Source organism: Podarcis pityusensis, assembly GCF_964106645.2.
Source record: "Podarcis pityusensis genome assembly, chromosome: 7".
In the NCBI taxonomy this organism is placed as follows: domain Eukaryota; kingdom Metazoa; phylum Chordata; class Lepidosauria; order Squamata; family Lacertidae; genus Podarcis; species Podarcis pityusensis.
The window spans coordinates 75,074,996-75,094,042 of record NC_138031.1 but is presented as its reverse complement, the minus strand read 5'-3'; the positions used below and the strand labels follow the sequence as shown (position 1 = coordinate 75,094,042).

General features: G+C 41.2%; 1 long non-coding RNA gene across 1 annotated transcript in view; it reads left to right on the top strand.

The window, feature by feature from the left end:
- Positions 1-19,047, top strand: part of LOC308482206 — a 37,798-nt gene that overhangs the window by 9,267 nt on the left and 9,484 nt on the right. Inside the window, exon 2 of the long non-coding RNA XR_013989149.1 lies at positions 11,915-12,050. This is a non-coding gene — a long non-coding RNA (uncharacterized lncRNA). The remainder of the gene's footprint in view (positions 1-11,914; positions 12,051-19,047) is intronic.

Genomic DNA, 19,047 nt, shown 5'->3' with positions numbered 1-19,047 from the left:
CTTGCCGATCAGAAGGTCAGCGGTTCGAATCCCCGTGATGGGGTGAGCTCCCATTGCTCGGACCCTGCTCCTGCCAACCTAGCAGTTCGAAAGCACATCAAAGTGCAAGTAGATAAATAGGTACCACTCCGGCAGGAAGGTAAACAGCGTTTCCGTGCGCTGCTCTGGTTCGCCAGAAGTGGCTTAGTCATGCTGGCCACATGACCCGGAACCTGTATGCCGGCTCCCTTGGCCAATAAAGCAAGATGAGTGCCACAACCCCAGAGTCGGTCACGACTGGACCTAATGGTCAGGGGTCCCTTTACCTTTACCTTTATCCCCATTTACACACGCACAATGTATGGGCATGATACTTCAAGACTGCTTTTGCCAACATCCCAAATGTCTCTGTTGGAGAAATACCCAGAAAATTCACTTTGGCTTTTGTGCAAATGCCTTCATGTGGGGTTCCACATGACATGCAGGGAGTGGGGCTGTGTTGCTGGCTCCAGCTGGTGCATCAGTGTTTGGCAACCCTTCTTTTTGCAATTTTCAGATAGGCAAGAAAGTCATGCCTGGTGGTGAGGGGTGTTCAGTATGTTGGGTTGCAAATTCTGCAAGGTAGCTTTAAGATGCTAAGAAGAACTCTACTGGATCAGACCAAAGACCTATCTAGTCTGGGATCCTGTTTCTCACAGTGGTCAGCCAAATGCTTATTGGAAGCACACAAGCAGGGCAGGAGGAGAATAGCCCTCTCCTGCTGTTGCTCCTCAGAAACTGATATTAAGAGTCATGGTGCTTCTGATCCTGGTGGTAATTATATAGCCATCATGACACAAAACCAGGCATAGGCAAACTCCAGCCCTCCAGATGTTTGGGACTACAATTCCCATCATCCCTGACCACTGGTCCTGTTAGCTAGGGATGATGGGAATTGTAGTCCCAAATATCTGAGGGCTGGAGTTTGCCTATGTCTGCACAAAACCGATGATAGCCTATTCTCCATGAATTATTCTAATCTTCTTTTATACTGTTGCAAGCCATCCCAGTCTCCAAGATTCCAGGCTAACTGAGGGTTAATGTTTGCTTTTGAATGAGGTACGGCAAAGATTGTGGTGTATTTATGATATATGGTTTATTTACACATATATGCAACCTGAGCTTATGATGAAGGGGTTCACAGCATTAACACCCCAAGAGTTGCTTCCTCCATAGCCGCAGCACTGGATTCAAACAGAAATCAAACATTGTTTTCTCTCTCTTTCTATCTCTCCCCTTCCAGCTTGATGATTTTCTTCTAGCTCCCATCACTTGAAACCCTCTTGCTTTGTTCTTCTAACTATCCGTAAGTGCCCACCCCTTTGCCTTCTCACATAGAGCCCCTTCCCTTTGTTCCCCTTAATGACACATCACTCTTGCCTCACCAGGAAGCTTGCCTGGCCAATATGTCAACACTTGCTGGATCCATGTGTTAGAAAGAGCCAAGGTATAGGACGGTCTCGGCATATAGCCCACTCTTGCCCTCCAACTCATAACAATACATTTACAACTGGTGACATCAAGTCAGCATTCACCACTTCAGCAGATGTGATGTCTTAATGAATAGGTCTACCTTACAGTCTGGTTACCCCCAAGGATAGTGTGAATTTTCACTGGCATTCCAAACTTATTCTTCACGTATGATTGAAGAAAGTTCAATATCAAAAGTATTGATGCACGTATTGCAAAATAATTAATTTTAGTTTCAATGACTTGTGGATGGGCTATGCTAGCTTAACAATCCATCAAGAATGCAATAGTAAGCCTCAAAAGCTGTCTGAGTGATTGTTTTTATGTAGCAGATTTTATCTTAATAACAGCATGCTTGTTTATTGTTTCTGGTAAACCTTATGACAGTTCTTTCCAGAAGGTTTTTAATCACACATCTCAAATGGCCAGGGGGTTTCTTAAGGCAAGAAGAGCTAGGTTTTATTTCCTTAAAGGACTTGCAAAGGTGTTAGGCATATAGCATGCACTCTGAGACTTTGCTGTGCACTTCGAGTCTCAGAACTAGCGGTCTGCTGAAACCTGTCATCCAATACATTGAAAGTATTCGTCCCGTGTAAAATAAGTCTGTTATTCTGCCTCACGCACAGTGCACATTAGAATTTCAGTGGGTGCAGAATTGAGCCTGTCATATCATTCGTAGTTCCTTGTGCAATGGTAGGGTTCATATCGCCACAATTGTAGGGGAAGCCCAATAAAGTTATGAGCAGCTCGCTGGTGAGGTGCTGGAACATCACCTTGCCAATAAACAAATAAATAATATAAATAAAGCAATATATTCCAAATCATTGGATTTCTGAGACAGTGTTGTACACCACAATTGATTTTCCATGAGGTGCCAGTGAAGAGTGAAGAGGTAAAGATAAACTCATATAAAAAGGAGGTCAGTGTAATTTTTTGAAGGACCACGAATCTTGATTCTTACTAGAATATAAAAGAAATCAATTTAAGTATTGTTATATCCATTCAGCGCTGCTTTGCTCACGTGGATGGACCGTGTTCCACTCAAGTACATAAGATGCTATCAGGTTTGGTTTACCTTTTGTAATTAGAGAGGGACAGCGAGAAATAAAAAAAGGGACACATAATCCTAAAATTAATGTTACAGGTGTATTTAAGTATACTAATCATATTTATAGCATAGTACTACCTATCAGGATGTACCAACTTTGTATGCAATTAAGGCCTTTAAATTTTCACCTGGCTTGTCATTTATGACCTCTGATGAGACTAATAATATTGCACTGACTTGCTAAGAGAGCTTTCAGCCACTTAGGAATAATCCTGTTACGTTTTTCAGGGTCACCATGGAACTTTATGGTATTTTATGTGACAGGGCCATTTTCCTTCAGTAATAGATTATGTTCTGTAAATTTAATCCCCCTCAGCAGAGACTTCTGACTCTGAGTCCCTCCTACTAACATCTGCTTTTGTGGGCATACTATGATTGAGCTTAACCTAAAGTAGCCATCACATTGAGCCTACACCAAAATGTTGAGATGCATTTGGAGGTTCGTATTTCGCATTTGGAGGTTGACACATCCAAATATTTTTGAGAGAAGCAAAGTTAATAATAAATACACAAAGCTGAATAATAACAGAAAGCTAGGCAAAATTCTTTGATGGGTTCTGCAACCTGCACATTTTTATATGCAACCTGTGCTATGAGTGTCTTCTGTCTCTCATCAGATTCCCATTAGGAATCTGGAACTGATGAAGAAGTTACCTGCACATGAGACAATACTGATAAGACCTTGGTCCTCAAGTCAGGGGTACCATTTATGTAACACTGATACACTACCACATGTGATGATTCCTTTTTTATATAAATTTTATTAACAGTTTCAACATAACAAATTATCAAAACAAATCATCTTCATTATTCCCCCCATTTTTTCCCCTCCCACCTCCCCAACAAACCCTCCCTCCTTTCCCCCCTACGACTTCCCTCAGGTCCTCTCTCTGATTTCTCAACCAATGTTAACTTCTGCATATTATAAAATTGTATACACGCTTATATTATCTATCTACTATGTTAACTCTCAACAAATTTGTGTATGTTTATTCAAAACCTGCCAAGGAGTCCAATTCATTTTGTTGTCTTTTTAAATAATTTGTAGAAGGTTCCCATTCTTCTTTAAAGTCACAGTTGTCCTTGTCTCGACATTTGCATATCAATTTCTCCAGTTCTGCATAGTTCATCAATTTCTCTTGCCACTGTTCTTTTGTCGTGGTTTCCTCATTCTTCCATCCTTGTGCAATCAAGACTCTTGCCACTGTTGTAGCATACATAAATAAATTCTTTTCCTTGGCAGGTCTTGTCCTACTCCACATGTGATGATTCCTGAGCAACACTTACTTACTATTTATAGGGACATTAAATCCCACATTTCACTAAGATGATCTCTGTGTGGTTTAGAATGCAATCTTTTGCCACCTATGGTCATTCTGAGGCATAAAAGAATAATAAATCTCCACAAATGGTATGAAAATACACTGCATTGCTAAAATTTAATCTTCAACCGATGCAGAACAAATCTTTGAACCATCCTGTGGACCCTTCCACTGTATCTTCCACTGTTTCTTTTCCTATCGCTTGCCACTGAAACCTGAAATAGCATTCTTAAACCACATGTTCAGTAATAAATCTATTGGTCACCTCAAGAGCAATTCTCAGAAAAGTCTCCAAGGATATACATATTGGACTGCATCTGCAATGTTTAGATAACTTATCTGAATGAAATGGTGAATAATGGCAGTAATAAACACAGGAAGTGTGTGTGAGAGAAGGCTGCCTCTCTTGTGTGGGGTTTCTGTAGTTGATTTGGCATTCAGTCAGTGCTATATCTGGTAGCTTGTTCCACTGGTGACATCTTGTATTAATAAAAAGCAAACCCCGTTGTCTCCTAGTGCCTTTCAGGGTGAACTAGCAAAAGCTGTAAAATGTCAGATGCTGATATGAAAGATGATATCTCTCTGGCCTATATGCTCTGACAATGACTCAAATATATTAGAAATGGGACTCCAGCAGGCAGCAGTTCTTCTCAAAGGGAAGGACATCCCAGAAACAGTCCACTAAAACTTCACAAAACTGATGTCTTCTTTCAAGACAGTTTCTTCTGTATTCAAAACAGGGATGAAGTAAAAAGCGAGAGATATGTGGGATGTGAAACACAAGAGCAGTCAAGTACAGCATTCCTAGAGTGAACATGTTTGCACATGGGGAGGAATGTTTGTCCAGCCAGCAGGTAAACTTCCTGTTTCCTTCTGGGCTGGGACAGACTTCCTCTGCATGTGACTAGAGGTGGGTGTGGCCTCACCTGTGCAGGTAACGACAAAAGCACAGGGCAGGGCAGCCATCTCTATCTCTTTCACCACATACATTGAAGAAGCAACATCTGCTTAGCCAAAGATGCCCTCTTGGCTTCCAACCAAGAGAGGACAAAAGGACTTTCTTCTTATGGAATAGTTTCCAAGTGTATGTTACTTTTCTAAGCTAAGTCGGCCTTCTGGGATCCGATTGTGAACATAATGTGAGTAAACTCTTTTTATGCTTTTGTAGAAGACTGTGTTGTGTCTTATCTTTTATGAGGGAATAAGGGGGAAATACCGGAACAGTTATTATAGAGGCGTTAGCGAGCCTGAGCAAACACATCCTCTGCAAGTCTAAAAGAAGGGAATATTACTCTGCTAAAATTGTGGAACTTGTTAACACAAGCTGGATAAGGATATAATCAGGCAATATATCCTTTCCTGCATCCCTGAACATTCCCACAAGATGGACAAGAAGTAAAAGGTCATTCATTAAGAAAGGCCCATAGCACAATGTTCAGTGAAGGCTCTAGCCTATGGGTGGGTGGGAAGCTCTCAAAGCAAAATGGCCCTGACCTCCAGGGGAAGCAGCCTTATATAGGTTTTCCCCTCCCCTTTGCAAGGGCTCATGGGGCAGCTTTTTCCCATGAGCCCATTGCACAGAGAGGATACTGGGCAAAACCTTGCCCACTATTTTGCAACAATCTATGGGCCACATCACTGCTGGGCAAAGGCATTCCGTGCTTATGGGGCACAGAACGGGGCATATAATACAATAAAAACCAAACAAAGCTAATATCTAAAAAGAGCAAAATAATAAAAAGGAAAATAATAGAGAGAGAGAGAGAGGGTGTGAAACAAAAAAGAAACATACCCGCATAAATACAAAATTATATATTCTATCAACCTTCTTCAATTCACCACCTCTCGCCTAGAATACTGTATACAGTGGTACCTCGGTTTACACATGCTTCATGTTACAGACTCCACTAACCCAGAAATAGTACCTCAGGTTAAGAACTTTGCTTCAGGATAAGAACAGAAATTGTGCGGTGGTGGTGCGGTGGCAGCGGGAGGCCCCATTAGCTAAAGTGGTACCTCAGGTTAAGAACAGTTTCAGGTTAAGAACGGACCTCCAGAACGAATTATGTTCTTAACCTGAGGTACCAATGTAGTTCTCATGGTCTCACCAAACAAAGGCAAGCAAGCAAAATGATCAAGGGGCTGGAGCAACTCCTCTGTGGGGAAAGGCTGCAGCATTTGGGGGCTTTTAGTTTTGAGTTTAGAGAAAAAGTGAGTAAGAGGTGACATGACAGAATTTTAAAAAATGACGCATGACACAAAGAAAGTAGGCAGAGAAAAGTTTTTCTCCCTCATGGACATCCAGTGAAGGTAAATGCTGGAAGATTAAATACAGATAAAAGAAAGTATTTATTTCACACAGCACATAGTAAAATGATGAAACTCCCTCCTATGGGAGGCAGTGATGGCCATCAATATGGATGGCTTTAAAAGAGGATTAAAGAAATTCAAGGAGAATGTGGCTATAAAGGCTACTAGGCCTAGTGGCTATGCTGTCTCCTTTGGAGGCAGGGTGCATTTGAAAACCAGTTGCTAGAAACTACAGGAGGGGAGAGTACTCTTGTTCTCGAGTCCTGTTTGCAGGTTTCCCATAGGAATCTAGCTGTGAGAACAGGACACTGGACCAAATGGGTCTACTGGCCTGAAGGTAAAGGTAAAGGACCCCTGGACACTTAAGTCCAGTCAAAGGTGTCTGTGAGGTTGTGGCGCTCATCTTGCTTTCAGGCCAGTGTTTGTCCACAGACAGCTTTCCAGGTCATGTGACTAGCATGACTAAACCACTTATGGCACAACAGGACACCGTGATGGAAACCAGAGTGCACGAAAACACCGTTTGACTGGACTTAACTGTCCAGGGGTCCTTTACCATTACCTCTACTGACCTGAAGCAGCAGGCCCTTTTTATTTTTATTTTATCCAGGTATCAAACAGGCACTTTGAATAATGGATCCAACATACTACCTGACAAGAATTTTATGACTGAAGCTTTAAAAGGAGTTCAAATTCCTTTACGTGGAAACTGAAAGCAGATTACTAGAATACCCTTATCCCAACTAACCTGCAGTCAAAGGGACATTGTTAATCCCTGACCTCAACTGGAAACCGATGACTTCAAAAGTATTCTTATATGCTTTTCTACAGGGCATGAGACATTGAACTGAAATGGTTTTGAGGTTACTCAGTATTTTGCAGGAGTAAACCAGAAATGGAACGGGGGGAGGGGAGATAACAACACTACCAAACCACAATGACAGAATTGCGTGGCAAGGTTATTTGGTGACATGCAACACTGTCATCATATTTCTCTAGCCTTTTCAAACACTGCCTGAGTTTCCCATCATGCTGAAGTGATTTTTAAATGCGTACACCTCCATCTCATAATAATTTACACGTCCCTGGCCTTGAACTAAATGTTGTCTCCCTCTGCTTGTAACCTGCGTATTCCTCTTGTGCTGATTTATAACAGCTTCTAAATACAGACTAGAAGTGGCTTGTCATTCCCCCCCTTCCCGCCTTTCGCCTGAGGCTGTTGAATTCCCTGCCACTTCGATATCCCTGTTTGAAGACATTCTTGTTCTCTGGAGCGTTTCAGGCAGTCCTATTTAGTTTTGTGATTTATTCTCCTGTACGTGTACCTTCAGATGCTCTCCGCGGAAGGTGCTTTATGAATGTGTGTTGCATTATACCGTACAGCTGAGTGGCTTATGGCTGGGGAAGTGGGAATTCTCTGAGATCTGAAACTCAAACAGCAGCAGCTATCCGTCATTCTTCTCGCTAGCTGTGTGAATATCTGATGTGCCCAAGGGGTTAAAAATGTGGTCACAATGGCTCAGTTTTATGACTCAGATATATATGCATGCAAGGGTAGGGATGGGGTTATCTCCATGTGGTACACTTCAAAAACTTCTTACAAACCCGTCCAGTGCAGTGAATGAGAATACTCTCACAAACATGTAACTTGCAAAGGCGAATCCATAGATGTTGGGCATTTATTTATTGAAAAGCATTTCTAAACTGCTCAGTATTTTAAAACCTCTCATGTCGTAGACAAAACTATGGCATAAAAACAAGAAAACAGTATCAGGGTGTGAACATTAAAATGGTGTGATAAAAACAGAAACTCAGTTATAAACAAAGTGCAGTCTAAGGGGTTGGGAAAAACCTGGGCAAAAATATAAATTCATAAAAGACATCAGAAACATCTGATACATACAACAGGTCGAAGGGCATTCCAGACCACATGGAGGAATAGCAGAAAATGCCTGTTTTCTTTTCTTTTTAAAAAATAAATTTTATTAGTATTTTCCGCACAACAACAACAACACAAAAGATATCTAAAAATAACAATACACAACACACAAAAATCAACATTCAAAAACTAAAGAAAGCAACAACAACAACAACCAAAAACAAATCCATATCTTACAAGTTAATATTATAAACACTAAAACAAGAAGAAGAAGACATTGACTTCCACCAACCCCACAGCACCTCCTTTATCTCTCATTGTGTCTTCCTGTTTTCTTTATCATCTCTATCCTAACATGTAGATATAAATCCCTCTTTCATGTCCTTTCACTTCACAAGGTTATTCCAGACTCAGCCAGATTTCTGTCCTCGAACCTTGACTTTTGAGGTATTCATTTTGGCACTCCCATTCTTTTTTTACTTCACTTTTTGGTTTTTGTCTTATTATGTCTGTCAATTTGGCTAATTCTAAGTATTCTGAAAGCTTACATAGCCACTCTCCCCTAGTGGGTAACTGATTCCCTTTCCAGTACTTAGCCACCAGGATTCTTGCTGCAGACCTTGCGTATAAGAAAAATTTAGTTTTGTCTTTTGGAATATTGTCATTTAAAATTCCTAAAAGGAATGCCTCTGGCCTTTTACTATATGATATTCTTAATATTTTCTTTATTTCTTCGTGGAAAATGCCTGTTTTCAGGTCACCACCCTGTGATATTCTGTAAGGCAAGGTGCCATGAGCAAAATTTCCTGTTGATTTAAGTGGTTGACAGGTCTACTATACATGCAGTAGCCTGGTCCTAAGTTGTTATGTTAGTAATAAGACCTTGAACATCACCAAGAAGTTGATTGGCAACCAGTGCAGTTTCTTCCGTAGAGGTGTAGTATGTGTGCACCCAAGTATGTCATGTCACATATGTGTTTTATTGTAAAACGCTGAATTTAGAACATGGATCTGTATTACAATACATGTTTTGTGTTTCAAGCCACCTAGTCGTGACCAGGATTAGCCAATCAACAAAATTAGCAGATGATGATAATGATGCATCTGTGGAATTCTGTCTTTGTGAATTATGATATGAACCAGCCGCATGCACCACTTCCAGACTAATGCACAGATGAGAAATTAGAGTTGTGTGCTTCACTAATGTTTGGGTGTAGCTTTTGGCTTAAGGAACGTATAAAATGCATTTAATATCATTACTCTCTGTCATCTTAACCTACCTCATAGAGTTGTTGTAAGGATGGAAAATGCCACAATCCTCACCATGAGCTCCATTTGGAATAGGGCATAAAATAAATATATCTGCTTGCTCATTGTGCATTAAGCCATATATGGTCGGGATTGTATTGGTTTGGGGCTACTTAAGTGGTTTAGGTGTTATCAAGGCTTTTTTCAGCCAGAACTCGCCAGAACTCAGTTTGGGCACCTCTCAGGTGAGCACCATTGCCATTATAAGAGAACAAGGGAGAAGTTAATGGTGTGTTCTGGCACCCCTTTTTCTAAAAAAATAAATAAATAAAAAAATAGTACTGGGTGTTACCTAATTTATGACCTTATGAATGAAGCAGATTCTGTGACATTAAGGAAACTTCCTGACATACTTCCTGACTAGCAGAATGTATAGGATTCTGGACAAACCAGAACAATTATTTATTTATTTACATTCAAAATTGTTCCATGCATCCAGACACTGTATGTAATTCTATGTACTGTACTTTTCTGTATATGGGCATATTCATGCTTTGCATTTTGGTTCATTTAACTTAAATGTATTGATAACACATCTATGTTTATTGTACAGTATTTACTTTTATTTCTCAATAAATCTTACCCCCTGCACAAACTATTTTATGCACTGTACCAAGTTTCCTAAAAATGCATGTAGATTATGTCATAACAAGGGAAATTCAAAGATGGTGTATTAAGATATTATAAAGAACAGTACGTCCCAGTTGTCCCAAGTCACAATTTCCTCACCTTAGACAGACTACACAATACTGAGGTACATGGACTTATGGTCTGACCCTGTTTAAGACAGTTTCCTATTTTCCTGTCAACTTAACTTTACTCTCTAGCTGCAAAATCAAACCCATCTTTTAATTCCTCATTTTACTTGTTTTCTCTTACTCACACATTCTCAAAGATGCCTATGGCATCAATAGTTTTACATTTTCCAGTTTCCAACATTGTTGACTGACAAAAATGGCGGGGGGGGGGGGGATGAGGAAGATGAATAGTCTCAGGGTAAACTGAACCCTTCTTAGTACAGATCCTCTTAAATTTCCTTTGATTTGTTGGGGTGTTGTTTTTCTTTTCAAGTGTGAGGAAACCTCACATTTTCCTGTAGCTGTGGATTGCTGAAGAGATATGTCTCAAGTTTATTTCTTCTTCTTCGCCAGTTCCAATTTAGCTGCCAGTAGTAAATATGATGTGATATGATTTGATACAATATATGAGCTCCTCTTTTCTTATTTTGGTGCAATCTCACTCCCCAACGCTTTGTGGTTGCCTTCTCTGGGGAGACAACTAATAAAAAAGGAAATAATTGAAGACTACGGCTGCTGGCCTAAGAAAGACTTCCTAGAGAATAGTCAAGCAAGTCTCCCTCAGGCAGAGCAGCAACCAAGCAATATAATGTATTGGCAAAAGCATTATAATAACTTGAGAGTAGTTTCTTTCTCCCCCCCCCCCTTTTCAGTTCCTTGGGGAAATCTACAAATAACCTCCTACCCATGAGATTATATGGCAGCTTTCCCCAAGCTGATTACTACCTGGAGTGAACTACAAGTTACTGTGTTTTATAATAGCTCAGTTACCTGAAGTTGCTGCATTATCTATATATCCTCTGTTTGTTTTAGCTATTCTTCACCACAGCTGAGGAGTTTTTAAGGAGCACTACTTGCCTGCCTTGGCTGTGATCTCTTCTGTTTGTCACTGTATACTCTTTTGTGACTCTTTTGCACACACAATCTCTCTCTCTCTCTCTCTCTCTCTGTTTGATCAGCCACTGTATTTTTAAGAGCATTTTTGGTAGTTTCTTCCTTATAACTCACCATAAAGAAAGACATGGTTGGTTTTCATGAGTGGCTTGAAACAGCATGGATGATACAGCATTGTTCTGTATTGTCTCATCTGACTGCCAGAGGCTCTCAAGTCTCTCAGAACCTGATGGCAAAGCCCTCTTTCTATCTCAGGAAGCAATCCAAGCCCAAGATCCACTGGGATTTTTTTAAGATCCCATGGATCTCTAGCTCAAACAGCCAATACCTGGCACAGCTATGCTAGCATAAGTCTCACATTCCAGCTCAGCTGAAGATACACCGGCATACTTCCCTCATCCCAGCTCAAAATGAAAAAGGGAGCCAGGCAGTCTCTGCTGTTTATGTTGACAGAAGCACCAGCTTCCCAAGTCTACCTACAAAAGAGGCAATAAAATTGCTGAGTGGCTGAGTTTGATGGCACGGAAACCTCCATTTAAAAGGTTTATCTTCCTCTTGGGTCAAAAAGACCTAGGCACAGGAGCTCAGCAGCAGAAGGTCTGCAAGCTTTAATAGCTAAAAGCTGGAATTCATTTTGATAGAAATCCACTAGGAAAGTTTGAAGTTATAAAAAGTGAGCAAGCAAATCCGGTCTTCCAGGGAAATACAGCATTTCCCAGAAAACAAAAACTTGCAGTCAAATTACGCATTGTAATAAACATGTGCCCCAAATGGTGACCATGTGTTTAATTCACCCTTCTTCTCTCAGAATGCCTGAAAGAATTTACCATGTGTTGTGAAATGCACATTAGTCTACATTTCCTCACCCACACTCTGCATCATTGGCTGCAGATGGTGATGGCTGTGGTGGTGGTGGGGAGAACTTCATGATGTCACAACATGAGGTAAGTTCTGCTAGGCATTATGAGTGAAAAGAAGGAATCAGACAGCTGCTGTCTCTGGCAACTCCTACACATTTTCTGCAATGTCTAGTTGGCTGACATTTGTGTGTAGAAATTGCATTTTTATTCAGTTGTTTACTTCTCAAGGCCTTTATTTAGGGATACAGAACCCTGTCCAATTAATTTGTCTAATCTTATGAAAGATTTTGGGGGGTGGGGACTTCTCTAAATTATTCAGGCAATTCATCTGAGGACAGAACTCCACATTTGCTTCAAATTGTCCCTTTAGGATGGGTATTTTCTCAAAATATTTGAATTTGCAGATGTTTCCCCCTTAATTTCTAGATTTCTGCAATAAAGATGTACATGCTCAAAACCTTGATTGTTAAAAACAGCATTTGAATGTATAATTTTTAATTCCTAATAATAAAATGGAATCTAAACTACATTTCTCGAGTGACCAATGCCGGCAATGAACATGCTATAAAGCCTTCACTGAACAAATATGGCTGAACTCCGTGAACTATGGATTTTTCTTCCCCTTGGTTAGTGGGTATAGACCCACCCACCCCTGCCCCAAAACCCCATCCACTTACCACAATTCATGGTTTCAGGAAAAATGTAGAAATTCTATTTCATATCCATATGGTATTTCATTATTTACTTTAAGCTGCCCAGAGAACTTTATGCTATGGATAAGGATGGACAATTCTGCCAGTTTTGATTCCTCTTAGTTTCTCATTTTTCCAGTCTTAAATTCAGTTCTCTGTATTTCCACATCAATTTGCTTTAAAAAGAAAAAAAAAAAGTCATCATGAAAATTCCTCAGCATTTTAGTGTGAATTTTTTCTAACATGCATATTTTTGCAAAGTAATTCTCCCTAACATAAAGGATTTTTGTACGTTACAGTTACTAATATTTGTACTTGACTACAATGCATTTTGTACACATTACTTGGCTAGAGAAGTGCATTGCAAAATTCAGAGAAGTGCAAATTTCAAAGGATGGCTGCATATTGTTACAGAAAGTGAAAATTTGGGAGGTTCGTGTTTAAATGTGAATAGCAAATGCCATATTTAGCCTTGACTGCTCTTTCCCCTCCTCTTTGGTCCCCCGCACATCTTGATAAGTTTGCAAAAGTGTTCGGGGGTGGTGGTGAATGGGAGACTGTGGAAGCTGAGGGGATAGGTACCCAGCCATTAGGAACCAACGCAAAATTCTGAAATGTTTCACCTTTCATTAAAAATTTCCAAATTAAAGATGGCAACCCTAGACTACACTTGCAGCATCACTTATTAAAGTCTCTTGAGCAGCCAGTCTACCGTCTTTTTGCATGAGATTTGAGAAGATTGCTCTGACTCAATTGACAGTACTCAGCTAAAAGGCCATTCATTTTGCTTACAGCATCTCCTTATACCCCAGTCACTGTAAACATCCCAAATATGATGCCTTTACTTTATATAAGAAATGAAAGTCCAAACTGCTGTTGGGTTCATAGTTCTTATTCCTACAGGCCTCCAGAGATAATTCTGTTTTAAGCTGTTGTAAGTCAACAAGCTTCTGGAAGAGATATTGCTGAAGTCACTTAAGAAATACTAGAGCTTGCTCAGCCTAAGCGACAAGGAGAAAGGTTGATAAAAGTGATTCAGATAGTCCAGGGAATGAATGTTATAACTGAGTACAGTTCCAGTGCACTGTGTTATATTAAAATGTGACTTTGATCCATAAAGAGAGAATCATAGCTCTCCTGGTATATAGCTTTACAGGAACACCAAGACCGAACTGTTGGGTTTACAGCTTAAACAATGCACAAAATTTCATTTCAAGTAACCCAGGGCAAAGATCGCAGTCTGGAACATGTTCAGATTTGTCACTTCTTCTTCTTACTCCTGTTCTTAAAATTAAAAGCATTGTTTTATGCTTTGAACCATTCACCAGGTGCTTGTTTAAATTCCTTGCGTGTCCCTTTCTGAGGGCAAAGGCAAGCACAAAGAAAGAAAGAAAAAAAACAATACTTCAATGCTACCAACAGAAAATAGAGTAGTAATGTAGGGAGCGATGCTAAGTATGGGAAGCTTGCATAATTTACACTAGTGTAAGTACTCCAGATCCAAACTCTGTTTGGGAGTGGCACTACTGCTGTTGGAGCCAGCCTAAGCATGCGAGAGGTTACTTTGGCTATTGTGTGCTACTGTAAAAAGGAAATTAATAACAAACCATTTAAATCGCAGGGCTTTCTGTAATTTTACTGCTATAACAGCACTTCATTTTTTATTAAATTGCAACTTACTTTACATTTCCTTTGATAAGCTGGAAGGAGTGGACAGGAATCTAGTGCTTGTGATTCGAGGACCCGTCCCCCGCTTGGGAATAATAAAAACACGTGGACACAGTATATTAGGTTAATGGGCTTGAAAAGGCCACAACTTTTATTGATTACAGCATGTGAGAAGGTATTGGAAATCAGCAGCACAATGGCGGAGAGAGCTGGCGCGGCCGCATTTGAGCAGCTAGACCATGCCCCCGCGGTGTCACCCGATTGGGTACCCAACTGGGAGGCGTGGCGCACCAGTGATGATGTCAGGGCAGGGGGCAGAATGTCCCTTGTGTGATGCGGGAATCGGCTCCCACTCACAATCCCTCCCCTCCGGAAGGAGGAGAGGCTTTCTTCTTATGAGTGTTTTCTGTAAAATGCACATGGATGCATTACTGTCACACCGTTATTTTCCGTTCGGACATCCCTGAGGGATTAACTAGCTACTGTTGGGAGATAAAATGCTGGATCTTAGTCTGATCCACTAGGCAAATCTTACATTCTGTCATGGGCCAGGAGTCAGCTTTGCCTGCTGAGCAGCAGCCTGAAGGGGAGAAGGCAGAGAGGGTGGAATGACTCCAACTGCAGCTGATTAGTCTTCAAGGACAAAGGAAAAGGCGCTGATGAGAACCAGCTGGCTTCAGTCTTCTTAAGCAGAGCTTCCAGCAGCAGCCAGATGTTGGAAACAATGCTTGCAGTTCCTTGCCACTTCCTGCTTGTCTTGAGCCCATGATCATCGGATTCCCTGACTCCTGGACCACCTGACAACAAAGATTGCTATTCTCCCTATGGACCTGACATAGGATGCTGACTCTGTCTTTAGGCAAGTACACCTCCGGAGACTCTTCTAGTCTGGTCTTCCACTCCACTGAGCTCTGCACATTGTTGCTCAGCAACAAGACTATGACACATTCTCCTTTTCACAAAGACACATTACATGTTTGACCTTTAAGCCAATGCCTTATTCAGGTGACATTTGCCAAACAGTTGACTGTCATAGAAAACAGCAGTTCCCATATGAATTTCTTCCCTCCCCTAGTGATATCTGCATCATTATATCATGATGTCCTGGGTTTTCCTGATTCTGCTAGTGCCAGGCTCCAGAACCATTGGCCCTCCGCATGTTGCTTGACTACAACTTCCATTATCACTGGCCATTGGCCATGCAGGCTAGGGCTGATGGGAATTAGAGTCCAACAACTTCTGGAGGGCCACAGTTTGCCCAAGTCTTCGGCTCATGGAATCCCTATGATGTGGAGTGGGGGACATAGACAATTTAATGATGCCAGCAGATTAAATAAGTTGCAATTACAGAAGGACATATACGTCTACTTACTTTTTATGAGGTGGGTGGGTAAGCAGACTAGCTTATAACTATTTTAATGAGAAGAATGGTGTGATACATTTTGCCTTGTATCTCAGGATCCGATAATTATGGTTCATCTGGGATGTGTATCAACTCTCCTCTTGCACCCTGTGGATGCCCAGAGCAGTGTTTTTCCAACTTGGGTCTCCAGCTGTTTTTGGACTACAACTCTCATTATATAGCTAGCAGGACCAGTGGTCAGGGATGATGGGAAATGTAGTCCAAACAGCTGGTGATCCAAGTTGAGGAAACACTTGTCTCAGGCCTCCTGTTACTTATGGCAGCCCCATCTTTCATGTCCTGCTTCATCTTGGCCTCTGTAGGACTTCTTACTTGGAATATACATCTAGCCAAGTATAATGTGATTTCCTTTCAGATATCCTTTGAGTTGTAGAAATAAACATTCAAGTGGCAGGTCAAACATTTATGATCATGCTACACCTCAGAGAAAGCCCCTTTTGTAGCTCTGTACATTTTCTTGATGAAAAGCTTATAAAAACTGTGCGTTTCCCCCCTGAAGATATCATAAAAGATGTATAAGCTACAGCTTTGCCTTCAGCATTATTCTGGACCACACCCCAGGGCAAACTATGCATATGCTTGTCTGACATATTCTAAAATGGATCCTGCCTACACTCCTTGAAAGCCCTTCTCCTCGTCCCCCCTACACTAGCTTTTTTGGGGTATGGAAAAGTTCAGGTTCTCTTGCCAGCATAAGCTCCTCATTTTGTACAGTGGTGCCTCGCAAGACGAAATTAATTTGTTCTGCGAGTTTTTTCGTCTTGCGAGTTTTTTCATCTTGCGAAGCACGGTTTCCATTTTTTCAAAAAAATCTTCAAAAACCTCAAAAAAGGCTACCACACCGCGTGCTATGAGTTGCTCCTCAAAGTCAAGTCGCAACTGCACCTCTTCAAACAATGCACCCTGTATTACTGTAACGGTTTTAAGAAAAAGGAAACAAACTTGCAAGACGTTTCCATCTTGCGAAGCAAGCCCATAGGGAAATTCGTCTCGCGAAGCACCTCAAAAAACGAAAAACTCTTTCGTCTTGCGAGGTACCACTGTATGCTTATCCTATAACAGGCTCTTAGGGAAATGCACAATTCCAGGCAAATTCAAGGGCTTATTTGGTTGATTGATTACATTCATGTGTTGCTTTTCTTCTTGAAGACATCAAGGCAGCATAAAGCTAGATCAACAATGCAGTTCAGTGAGCTGGATCCAGAATGTCCCTTCTGCAAGGGGTCCCACAGGTGGAAGGACCAAGAGCTGAGAATCACCTGTCCCACACACCCCAAAAACTTTTGCAGAGGGTCCTCAAACCCCATAGATAATCTTCATAGGGGCCTACAAGAGGAAGGAACAGTTGACATAAATCATCTCCGCTCTTGCCTTTCTTCCAATGGGAGCATCACATGAGTGGAGTTCCTTTAATTTCAACCCATAAGTATTTTTATTTCAAACTGAAACACAACTACATGTGTAGTTGAATTTGCCGAAAAGGATATTTCAAGGCGAATTTAGGGATTTTGTTCAGGCAAAACATCAGAGAAATATCAGAGGGCACCCAAAGAGATTCATAAGTCTGGCAAAATCTCCCAGGAGAAGTCTATGCATGCTTAAATTGAAGCTATGAAACAGCCTTATGCTTAAGGATCATTGTGGAAGTGCCTGCTTTGAGTTGGAGCAGAATGGTGTTATTCTACCTAATGAGTTTAGCTCACCTAAATTCAGCAGTGGACCTTGGAAACCAGAATGGCTTCCACAAATCACTCTGATTCTGTGAGAGTAAAATAATGAGAACATTTTCCACTGTATCTGACATCTTAAGATGTGAAGAGGATCGAGGGCAGCTTTTGTACTGCACTGCAAACCCCACCTGAACCTCAGTGAAGCTTAGATTGAGTAATACTAATGCAATCTTACTAGTCTTCTATTTCTGAATTGCAGAGGTTTTGGGCAGGGAGGCAAAGCAACCTCTCAATGTATGTGTTGAGCTGTTTGTGTAAAACTATAAACGTCTAAATGTAACATGTAGATGGGGGCTCTTTTCTGCACCACGAGGTGAATGAGACACCATTCTTGTTCAAGAATAACTCATTTTGCTTGCTACCCATTTCTTGGTTATTAGTCTCTGCTAGACAACAAATCTCTCCTTCACTGGGGGGTTTTAACATCTGCCACAGATGTTTTAGTTGATATTCCTGTATTACAGAGAGTTTGATGAGATAACCCTCAAGGTCCCTTGCAACTCCGCAATTCTATGATTCTATGAAATGCTTAAGTTGCCATGGAATTCAGCCAAAAACAGAAATTGGATGAGTATGTAGAGATTTCTGTTCAGGACAAATACGAGAGGGGTAAAATGAGGTTGTGTGACACACGTGGGTGGCGCTGTGGTCTAAACCACTGAGCCTCTTGGGCTTGCTGATCAGAAGGTTGGTGGTTCGAATCCCCGTGACGGGGTGAGCTCTTGTTGCTTGGTCCCAGCTCCTGCCAACCTAGCAGTTTGAAATCACACCCAAAAGTGCAAGTAGATAAATAGGTACCACTTCGGTGGGAAGGTAAACAGCGTTTCTGTGCGCTGTTCTGGTTTCGCCAGAAGTGGCTTAGTCATGCTGGCCACATGACTTGGAAACACTGTCTGCAGACAGACGTCGGCTCCCTCAGCCTGTAAAGCGAGATGAGCGCCACAACCCCAGAGTCATCTGCAACTGGACTTAACTGTCTGGGGTCCTTTACCTTTTAACCCTAGCAGTGTTTTTTCAGGCATCTGCAAAAGTTCCTAATTCATAGGAACATAGGAATCTACCTTATGGTGAGTTAGACAATTGGTTCATCTAGCTCAGTATTGTCAGCAATGGATGGTAGTGACTTTCCAGGATTTCAGATGAAGGACATTCCCAGCCCTACAATAATTTCCATCACACAATCTCATGCCAGCAGAAAGCATGTTTTGTTTTTGTTTTTTGTCAGTGGAACCTTTGGCTTCATTAATTGTTTGCAATATAATTAATTGCTATCATTATGTCAATAATTGTTTGAGGGCAACCCATTGCTGCTGAACTGGGAACAGCTGATATATGATCACCCACCTGTTGAGTCAAGAGCTTCCCTTTGTGTGTGTGGATCAGAAGAGCTACAAACAGAGCATGAAAGGCTATGAGTGCACACTGAATCAAAAGAGAACTCTATCATTTCCGTCACCCTTCCTCCTCCCCTTTTATTAGAGTATGTTCTCTTAGCCACTGCAGCAACCCAGATATGAAATTATGAGCTCTTGTGGTTGACAGGATGGTCTCCCATGATTGTAGTGGAG